Below are 10,063 nucleotides of genomic sequence, written 5' to 3'. Positions count from 1 at the left end.
AATACTTCAAAGTAATGAGCAAAATAATTAAAGAAATTAAAGAATCCAAGAAAGAAAAAAGAAACTGCAGGCATCAGCAGGAGAGGTAATATGGAAATAAAAGGTGTTTCTAAGTGAGGAAATGGAGCATGTAGAGGAAAAGCAATCATTCAATAAAGAATAGAATAAAATTTCCCTGAACTGAAAAAAGATCAGAGTCTCCAGATTGGAAGGGCATGTGTAAAGTTTCAGGCCGGATTGACAAAAGTCACAGGCAGGCAGCTCAAAATTCTTGAACTTTAAGGAGAAAGTAGAAATGCTTTCTACTTTCATTTTGCGGAAAAGCATTCCACAGAATGAGAATGCACAAAGAGTAGCAATGGCAGCCGTAGAAGTGCTACATCTTCCCTCAAGAGAAAACTGCTGTGAGTAATGAAATTTGCTGGTGGACTCCAGAGGCTGGGAAAGAAGTGAGTTAAAAATCTCCTAATGGTAATAAGATGGCTAAACCTTTAAAACAGAATTAAAAGACAACTTTGACATAAGCTAAATATTTTTTTTAAAAATCAATGGTTTTATTCTAGAATAAACCCAGGAATAAAATGAAGAAAATAGTTCATTTTAAGAGGAACAAAAACTATGAAATACTTAGGAATACATTTGATAAGAAATACATAAGAACTTTATGAAGAAATCAGCCTTTGCCAAGAGTTCTCATGGTTTCCTGCTTCAACAGTATTTGAACAGAACCTGGTGTTCAACCCTCTGTCCCAGCCAACTGCCCATATCCATCCTTCTGCCACCTCCTCACAGCCCCAGGTTCCCTGCCACTGCTCCAGGACCGCAAAGCCTCCTGCCCTCACTCTCCCATCATGACAACCACGTCCACCTCACAGGTACACCAGAACTACCATCAAGACTCGGGGGCTGCCATCAACCACCAGATGAACCTGAAGCTCTGCGCTTCCTGCATCTGCCTGTCCATGTCTTACTATTTTGACCACGGTGGTGTGGCTTTGAAGAACTTTGCCAACTGTTTTCTTCACCAATCTCATGAGGAGAGGGAACATGCTGAGAAACTAATGAAGCTGCAGAATGAAAAAATCAGCTGAATCTTCCTTCAGAATATCAAGAAACCAGACTGTGATAACTAGAAGAATGGGCTGGATGCAGTGGAATGTGCACTACACTTGGGAAAAAGTGTGAATCAGTGACTCCTGGACTTGCACAAACTGGCCACTGAAAAAAATGACCCTCATTTGTGTGACTTCATTGAGATGCGCTACCTGGATAAGCAGGTGAAATCCATCAAAGAATTGGGAGACCACGTATCCAACTTGCACAGATCGGGGACCCTGGATCTGGCATGGCAGAGCATCTCTTTGACGAGCACACCCTGGGAGACAGGAAGGAGAGCTGAGCTTTAGGCTGCCTTCCCACAGGCTGCGGGTGACTTCCCTGGTCACCAAAGCAGTATGTGCATGTTGGAGTCACCTTTACCTTTGCTATAACTTGTACCAAATCATCCACTTACATCCTTCATTTGTACCATTCCTTCAGATAAAGTGATTTGGTACCCACCCCTGCAAAAAGAAGTGTGTGAAGAAATCTAGAGATATCATTGAAGACAAACAAGATAATCACTTTCATCAATGACATCTATCATCATTAAATGTCAATTCTCTAAAAATGAACATGCACATTATGGAGAACACAGCACTTTCATACACTGTTGGTGGATAAAAAGAGATTTCCTGACTTGTGAAAAAAAGTCTTACAACATATGTGAAAATAAACAGTATTCTTTGAGCTTATAATTCCAGACCTGGGAAATAAAAGCACTAATTCCTAAGGACATCTGTACCAGGATACTTACTGCAGCATTTTTGGTAGTTGCAAAAAGCTTAATAGACAAAACGAATGTTCATAAATGTGAAACTGGCTAGTTACATTGCAATACACCATTAAATAGTATAGGGCTACCCTAAAAGAATGAAAAAGAGCTATGTCGACTGACTTGAGGGAGTTCCACACAGCAGTGAGTGAGAAAAGCAAAATGCAGGAATTTGTGTATAGTATGATACCATCTTAATAAAAAACTAAAACACAACCACACCGCTCAGAAAAATGCCTGTGAGTGTGCATGTACCTAAAAAATGTTTGTATCGGCTTCATTTTGAAATGCCTATTTTTTTATGCTGTAACATCTCTGAAATGAAAATACACCTTTGAGTCACCGTCTGGCATGTGGCAGTCATTATGGCACAGTCCTTGCCCACACATGTACGTGCATGGGTGTCAGGGCCTTCAAGAAACATCCACAGCAACAGTGGGGCATTATCACAGGACACACTGCATCACTAATGCTCCTGACAGCACAGATGACAGCAGTGCGTGGAAAAGCAAAGACCGCCCCTGCCACCACCCCATCTGGGAATTGAAAAGCAATTCGAAATAGTCAAATTCTGAATATGAAGAAGTTTTAGGAATGTCTTACCCAATTTACTTCACTTACATTTTTTAATGTGTGCAAAAGAGTGATGTCCAGCTAGGTCCAAAAGAACTAATTTGATAAGTTTAAAACAAAAATTACAAGGATTAAGCATCGTGTCAGTTTAATTAGAAGCATTTTTCTTTCTACATAAAACAAAATAACTATCTTACACTGATGGCATCTTAAATTAAATGACGTGTGATATAAATATATGCTTACTAGTATCTGTACAGGATCATGTAAGTAAGGAGGAAATTATGGATGAACATAATCTAGTATATTAATATGAGAACATTAGTCTGGTTACTAAAAAAGGACTGGGCCAGGAGTTGGTCTGCCTTGGGCCAGCCCATAGTGTGTGGGTTCTTGACTTCATGCAGGAAAGATTTTGCAATTCAAGTCCAGCTGATTTTTAGAGTACATTTATTAAAGCTGGGGACGTTGAAACAAAGAAGGGGCTTTGCATAGGAGTAACAGGAGAGAGGCTAGGTAGGGCAGCTTTGGCTCTCTAGCTGCATTACAGGAAAGAAGTAAGCCACGTGAGGCTGCATGAACTCACCGAGAAGTAAAAGTCACAGTGACAAAAGTGGGCCAAGGCAGAGCTGCTTTTAGCTCACTAAAAAGTCAGGGAAAGGGGGCCCTTGGAGAGAGGTTCAAGGGGTTAGCCCGAGACAGACTGCCGCTGTCCGCTCCTCCTCTGATTGTGAGTCTCGTGGGGACCCTTAGAGTTTAGAGAGCAAACATGCATGCCTGAGGAAAGGAGGGGTGTGGGCACGCTTAAGGAGAGCACACTTTGGCTTCCTTAATCTTGAGGGTTTTTATCTGTTTTCTAAAAGTGGGAATCTTAGGGGCTGTCTCAGAGGAGAATCTCAATAGAATATGCATCAGCTTTCCAGGTGTGCCCTTCAGTATGCTGATTTATCAAAATGAGTGCATAGCGGGGTCAAGGTCATTCTCTGGTCAGCTTCAAAGAGCATCCCCAGTCTCTGTCTTGCGTTTTTCACCTCACTCCCTTGGCCCCAGAAACCCCACATTTCCTTCGTTTCCTCAGATACTCCTGCCTTTTCTGCTCAGAACACTCTTCTCCAAACCGCCCGTTTTTGTTCCATTCAGCCTTCAAGTCTCAGCCCAGAATTTACTTCCTCAGAGAGGCCTTGCCCCACTCTCCACCAACTTTCTCATGCTGGTCCAAACTGCAACAGAATCATCTAGAGTCACGTTTAAAATGAAAAGACCTTGTTTGTTTTCATTCTAGATCTGATGAAGCAGACTATTATTGCAGGGTGGGGTGAGAATTCTTCTACATCTTAAAGTGTGCGTATCTATGTGACAGACTAAACGCATCCCCCAGTACTCTTCACAACACTGAATCTTTCTCCTTCACCATCCATCAAAAGTGTTCATTATCTTGTTTTAGTCTTCATCCAAGGATGTACTCATTGATTTCAGAAAGAAGACGGGAGGGAGAGGGAGAGAAACATCAATGTGAGAGACAGACATTGACCTATTCCCTCTCCTGCATGCTGGAGGGAGGACCAAACCCACAACCTAGGTATTGGCCTTGACTGAATATTGAACCTGCGATCTTTCAGTGTATGGGACCATGCTCCAACCAACTGAGCCACATGGGCCAGGGCGTGTTACTGTTATTTAATGCAGGGGTCAACAAGTGCTTTCTGTATGGAGCCAGGTAGAATATACCTTAGACTTTGCAGAATGAAGAGGCAAGATCAAGGGTTTTATGTAGGTACCTATATAACAAGATAGAGACAAGTTTTTACAAACTTTTAAATGAAATTTTTAACAAAACTTAAAACATAATGAAATACAGTTTGCTGGGATAACATTTCACTTAATTAGCCTCAAAGTTAGTGTTTTCTAATATTATAGTATGAACATGACCTCGTTCTTCCACAAAGCTTCCACTTGCTTTTTACTGCACAGTATTTGAGTGGTTAAAAGTCAACTTCACTTTGAAATAAAGGGGATACATGGTGCCTCTATGGATCATACACATGCAAGCACACACACAAACTCTACCAAAGATAAATAAAAACACCAATAAATCGACCCAAATCAGCCTCTAGAATTTCACTGCTCCTTTACTTGCATGCTTTCTCTGCTCTGGCAATGGATCCCTATGTTTTACTGGTTAAAACAAAGGCAACTGTCTGCAGTGAATATATTTTAAAGCCAACTTTCCAGGTAGAAACAGCACTTTTTAGAGTCAGAGTCAGAGTTTAGAGTCAGAATTTGAAGCCAAATACAAAAGATGACTGACTCCATGACCAAAAGGAAAGGTGCGAAGTCATTCTAGGCCCTGACACTTCAAGGTAAGGAATTGTCTCCTGGCCCTTCCAAGTTTTCTTTGATTGTCTTCCCCATTTTCTGGACATAGAGAAGGATGGCAAAGTCAAAAGTATAGTAAAAGAAAACACAAGTTAATAGAGTAGGGAAATTTTTCCTGTGTGGTTTAACATCCAAAAGCTTCACTAAATAAAAGTGTAAGAATTTGCATAGTAAGGAAAAATACACCACTGTAATATACAACTAAAAAGACAAACGGTAGTCCAGGGGGCTATTTGGAAATACATATTAATTTTAAAAATACAAATGACAAAGCAGGAAAAATATTTGTAATTTATATGTAAAGTCTCAAAAACTGTAGAAGATCAAAAACCCTATGAAAATTTTACTAGCGATATAAACAAACAGTTCATATAAAAAGAAATGCAAATGACTCTTACTCATATGAAAAAATATTCAACCACTTTCATAATATGAGAAATATTAATTAAAACTACAGTTAGATACAGTTTCTCACCTATTATATTGGCAAAATCCCAAAACTTTGACATCATACTTTGTTGGCAAGACTTTGAAGAACAGGAACATTTGATGATGGAAATGCAAAATAGTATGACCCCTATGAAGGGGAATTTTGGCAGTATCTACAAAATGTCATATGCATTTACCCTTTGACCCAGCCATCCCACTTCTAGGAATCTCTCCCACAGATATGCTGGCAAAAATACAAAAACACACATGCTCAGGCTGTGCATCTCAGCACTACTTGAAATAGCTAAAAGCTGGAAATAACCCAGAGGTTCATCAACAGTGGACTGGTGGAATTAACTGTAGTATAGCCACCCAACAGAGTACCAGGCAGCTGTAAAAAGAAATGAGGACTCTCTATACATACAACAGACTCACTAACTTTCTTGATTTTTAATCCCCTTATTGTCTCAATAATATTTCTTGGTACCCCTAAGCCAAAAGAAATGTCTAATTGTTTCACTTATTAGTGTAAGAAAACAATTCCATTTATTAACATACCAATTTGTTCGGTCCTGGAGTAGAGTGGAGGGGACAGGAAAAAAAATAACTTTTAAAAATATACCTTATTCATAGATATGTTTTTTTAACTACAAACATATTTTATATAAAATAAAAACAAAATTAAATTTTTTAAGCAATTATTGAAAATCTAAAGCAAAGTAAACAAGTGAACCTTACTATGTATCTAGTTGCTGGCATTAACCACAAAGAGGGAAATTATTCCAGGTCGCTTTAAATTAGAACAGTTTGACTATGCACCTCTAGTAGGATATACCCTAAGCACAAAAAGGACTGCAAATAGCACCAATGTAAGCTGATTTAGGTAATCATGTTTGTGTTGCTATTGGTATTATCCTAATTAACCATTGACGTGTGACAAAGCAATTGAGCCAGTATGTTGTTATTACTTGTGAACCATCATTTTTAGCATGGAAGGAAGAGGATACACATATAAGACAAATAAAGTTAAGTGAAAACTTGATAGTCCTGAATTTAAATTAGAAGTATCAGCACAAACTCATGATGTATTTTATCTTAAAAGAAGTACCTGTCTCACAGTTTTGTCTGTTGAAAAGGTTTAGAAACTATGACCAATCTCAGAAATAAGCATCTCCGTCCCCAGACTGGGTTCTGTATGTCATTTTCCACTAAAAGGAGTCCTTTCCATGAAAATAAATGGATGACTCTGGGTCTGGGGCAGGAATTATGGAAGATGAGCCTGGACTAGCTTATCATGCCAGAAGGAAAGAGATGCTCTCAAAGATCATGTCAAAAGGACTTGGAAGATGATACCTTAGAATGACTGCCAGGTTTCTGATTTCTAAATGGTAGAGGTGTTGGCAGCAATAACAGTACCAGGTGTTAGACTGGTGGAGTCAGACTGGACCTTGATTCAGAAACCTCGATACTTGAGTTCTGGCTAAGAAAGAATTCAGAGCCAAGACTCAAACTATAAGAGAAAGTTTATTTAGAAAGGCACAGAGCTATAAGAAGTGAGCTGTAGAAGAAATGGGCACAGGAAACAAGTTACAGAGGCAAAAGAAAGGGTCCTTGGAGCTTAGTAGGAAGAAAGGTAATGCACTGGGGAAAAGAGGAGGTGGGTAGGAAAGGCAGGACTCACAGGAAGAGAGAACCTACGGAATCACCTGGACTGACACAGCTCTTCCCCGCAGCAAGCTCTGAAATCCGGAGTGGACCCGGAAACCACACTAACAAGTAATACTGCTCAGAGAGGGAGAGGAGAACCAGAGAGGATGGTGCTAAAGAAGAAAGGGGAGGAGATGGCATCAAAAAGGGAGAGATAAATAGTTCCTGGTGAGACAGAAAGCAAGTCAAGTAAAGAATAAGAAGGGTGCCCCAAAGTTGGCAAACAGTGAATGCAGTCAGGTGAATTTAGTGCAGAGATGAGGTCAGAAGAAAAATATGGAGATGTGTAGCCTCCATCAAGGAGGGAAATGATTCTAAGATGAACAGGAGATGTGAACATGACAGAGGAGTGTGGAGAATAGTCAGAGATGGAGGAGAGGACTTTACCAGAAAGTACGGGGCGGTGGTGCAGAAGCACAGGTCTACAACCCCTATCCAAAACCCTCAGGCCAGATGTGTTTCTGGATCCAGAATTTTTTCCAACTTTAGAAAATTAATAACAGAGCACATACAGTTAATACATAATACCTGGGAAGCATACTAAACATTTTCCTATTTTAAAAAACTAATAATGGAACACATACAGTCAATATATGATACCTGGGAAACACACTAAACACGCTAATATTTCTGCAGACAAGTGTATGTATATTAACAGCAAGCAGGACAAATAGTTACACATCAGTTCACATCTGTTTTTGTTACCAAATGTGATACAAAAAGCTTTTGGTTCTTAATGCATTTCTTCATTTCAGAATCACAGGTAGGGAATTGAGCTCTTGCAGCAGAAAAATGCTAAGAGCAGATTTACAACAGGTTTCTGCTGAGCAGATGGTGAAAAGGACATTCACTGAGAAAATAAGGATAGAAGACCAAGTGCCCAAGAGGCCAAAACAGAACAAGTTAGGAAAGGGGACAGCGGGACGAAGAGAATAAGGGAGGAAGCCCTGGGTAGCTTGAGGGGGCGAGGACTCTAAGCAGAGGCTTAGCATGGGGGGAAAGGACAAAGATGCCAGGGGGTGGGGGTGGTAGAATTTAGTGTCTGGGATCAGAGAATAACAAACTTATAAAGACTACAGTCTTTTTTAACCTCCCAAATGAAAAACTGAGAGACTCTTTTGAAGAGAAGTCTTACCGATGTGGTTAAGGGTTAGGGAAGGCTTTCCAAATGCACCTTTTCTGTGGAAACGCAGCTTCTGGGCATGGCCAGGGAGCTTCATTCAGACTTCACGTTTACAGTGCAGGACCTCTCCTCACGTGCTCAAGGCAGAAAAGGACCACACACCTCACACACATTGTCTAGTGCTTGGGACCGTGAAATCTCGGTGCTTGCAGAACTCCGAGCCCTTTCCTGAGGACCTGTAGAAAAAGGATTACTGGGTCCCTTGCTTCTTCCCTAATGAAGGTCATTCCTGAGAACCAGCAGTTAATATCTTTTTTTAACATTATAGATAAAAGGTATGTCTTAAAGTAAACATGTAATTTTACATGCCGATGGAATGCTTTTTTTTTTTTTTGTACCATACATTCTAGTTTTAACAGTAGGTGAAGAGATTGCATTTGGCTTGCTCTAATAATACTTAATACACTCCCATCAGATCCAAATGACTCTTCAGCCTCAGCCAAAGTTTCTCCTTAAAGATTCCTATGCATGAACTCCAGGGAAAGTCAGTCCCTGGTTGCGGAGACGTGGTCGACAGGGTAGGCAGGAGACCAGGCACCCAGAGGAATCGTGCAAGTGTTGGAAGGCAGAGCCAGACCCGAGTACCGTCATTCCTGCACCATGCGCTTCAGCAGAGTGGGCAGAGATTACCAAAACATCACATTAAACCACTCAGCTCCCTTTCAAAGAAGTCACGGTTGGAGCGAGGGGAACACCAGGCCCGGCGTAGCCCTGTCAGATGCCGCTGACCAGGGTCCCCCGGGAAGGCAGCGGGTTTATGAACACCTGAGAGCAGGCGTGTGAGCTGGTGTCTGAGCAGTTCCAACATATCATCAAGGGCTTCAGCCAAGTTAATGAGAACCAGAGCTCCAGACCAAAACGCTTATTTTGAAAATACCTATTTTTCAAAGATTCTGCATTTTAAATTAAACCATATGAGTAATTGTATCCTGGGTTCATAGTCCATTCTGGGAAAAGAACATTTTTGTCCCCTAACTTGCAAAAGGAACATCATGATTTGGAGAAGGGAAAGCAGTTTGAGGAGAGGGGAATGAAAAGGAGAGCCCTGGGGTGCCCAAGGTCAAGCCTTCAGGCGACCTCGACCACCAGGGAAATAAAGGCCTCTGGAAAGAGTTTCCAGTTCACTACCCTTCTCTCCCTCAGAAATCCAAGTTCACCTTGCAGACTGATCCTACCCCCACCTTGCTTCTATGGAAGGTGAGAATGAGTCATAATCCTGTAAATTTGAAGTTTCTTAAATTCAGAGAGTAAAAAGAATTGTGTAAAGTCCAGACATTGTTTGATGACCTTTAAATGAGACACATTTGTTTTATTGGGATAGGGGGTATTTGTTCATTCTTTTTATTTTTTTATTTTATTTAATTTGGTTTTCTTTGATTTTTTTTGTTTTTGCTTTGTTTCATTTTGTTTTGCTTTGTCCTAAAAGTTGTCAGACCTTTCTGGATTGTTGGGTTGTTTTTAATTTCAGGAGCTGTATATTGCTCTAAGCAGCTATTTCCAGAAAAAATGGATAAGGTTTAACTGATGATAGACCCTCAGACTACAAATTCCCACAGATCTAATTCTATTGTTCCTCCCTCTTTGACTTTGTGACATTGTATTCAAAACTATTTAGTTCTAAAATAAATACTCTCTTACCTTTGGAATCAGTTAAGGAGATGTCAAGAAAACGTGCTGCTAATTTTGCAGCAGGCATTCATTCCCCGCCACCACCTGACTGAACCATTAAGTAGGGTGATGAATGGAAGCTGCAAAGAGAGCACATGAGGAAACGTGAGAAGTAGAGAGAGCTAATGTAGCCAAACAGAGAATTGAGAGTTCAAATCCTCCTTCTGCCACTGGATGCTGTCTGTAATCATTTGCCATCCTTGTGGATAGAAGTTAATACGTGCTGTGCTTTACTGGTACTGGGCAGTCTCTTC

The 10,063-nt window shown here is 40.5% G+C and overlaps 1 pseudogene; it reads left to right on the top strand.

Annotated features, from left to right (window-relative positions):
* Positions 1 to 688: 688 nt before the first annotated feature.
* Positions 689 to 1,399, top strand: LOC123833327 (annotated as a pseudogene).
* Positions 1,400 to 10,063: the final 8,664 nt, after the last annotated feature.

Source organism: Phyllostomus hastatus, unplaced genomic scaffold (assembly GCF_019186645.2).
Source record: "Phyllostomus hastatus isolate PE091 unplaced genomic scaffold, TTU_PhHast_1.1 phas_scaffold_21, whole genome shotgun sequence".
Classification (NCBI taxonomy): Eukaryota; Metazoa; Chordata; class Mammalia; order Chiroptera; family Phyllostomidae; genus Phyllostomus; species Phyllostomus hastatus.
Note: the sequence above shows the minus strand (reverse complement) of the source record. Positions and strands in the feature narration are given on the sequence as shown.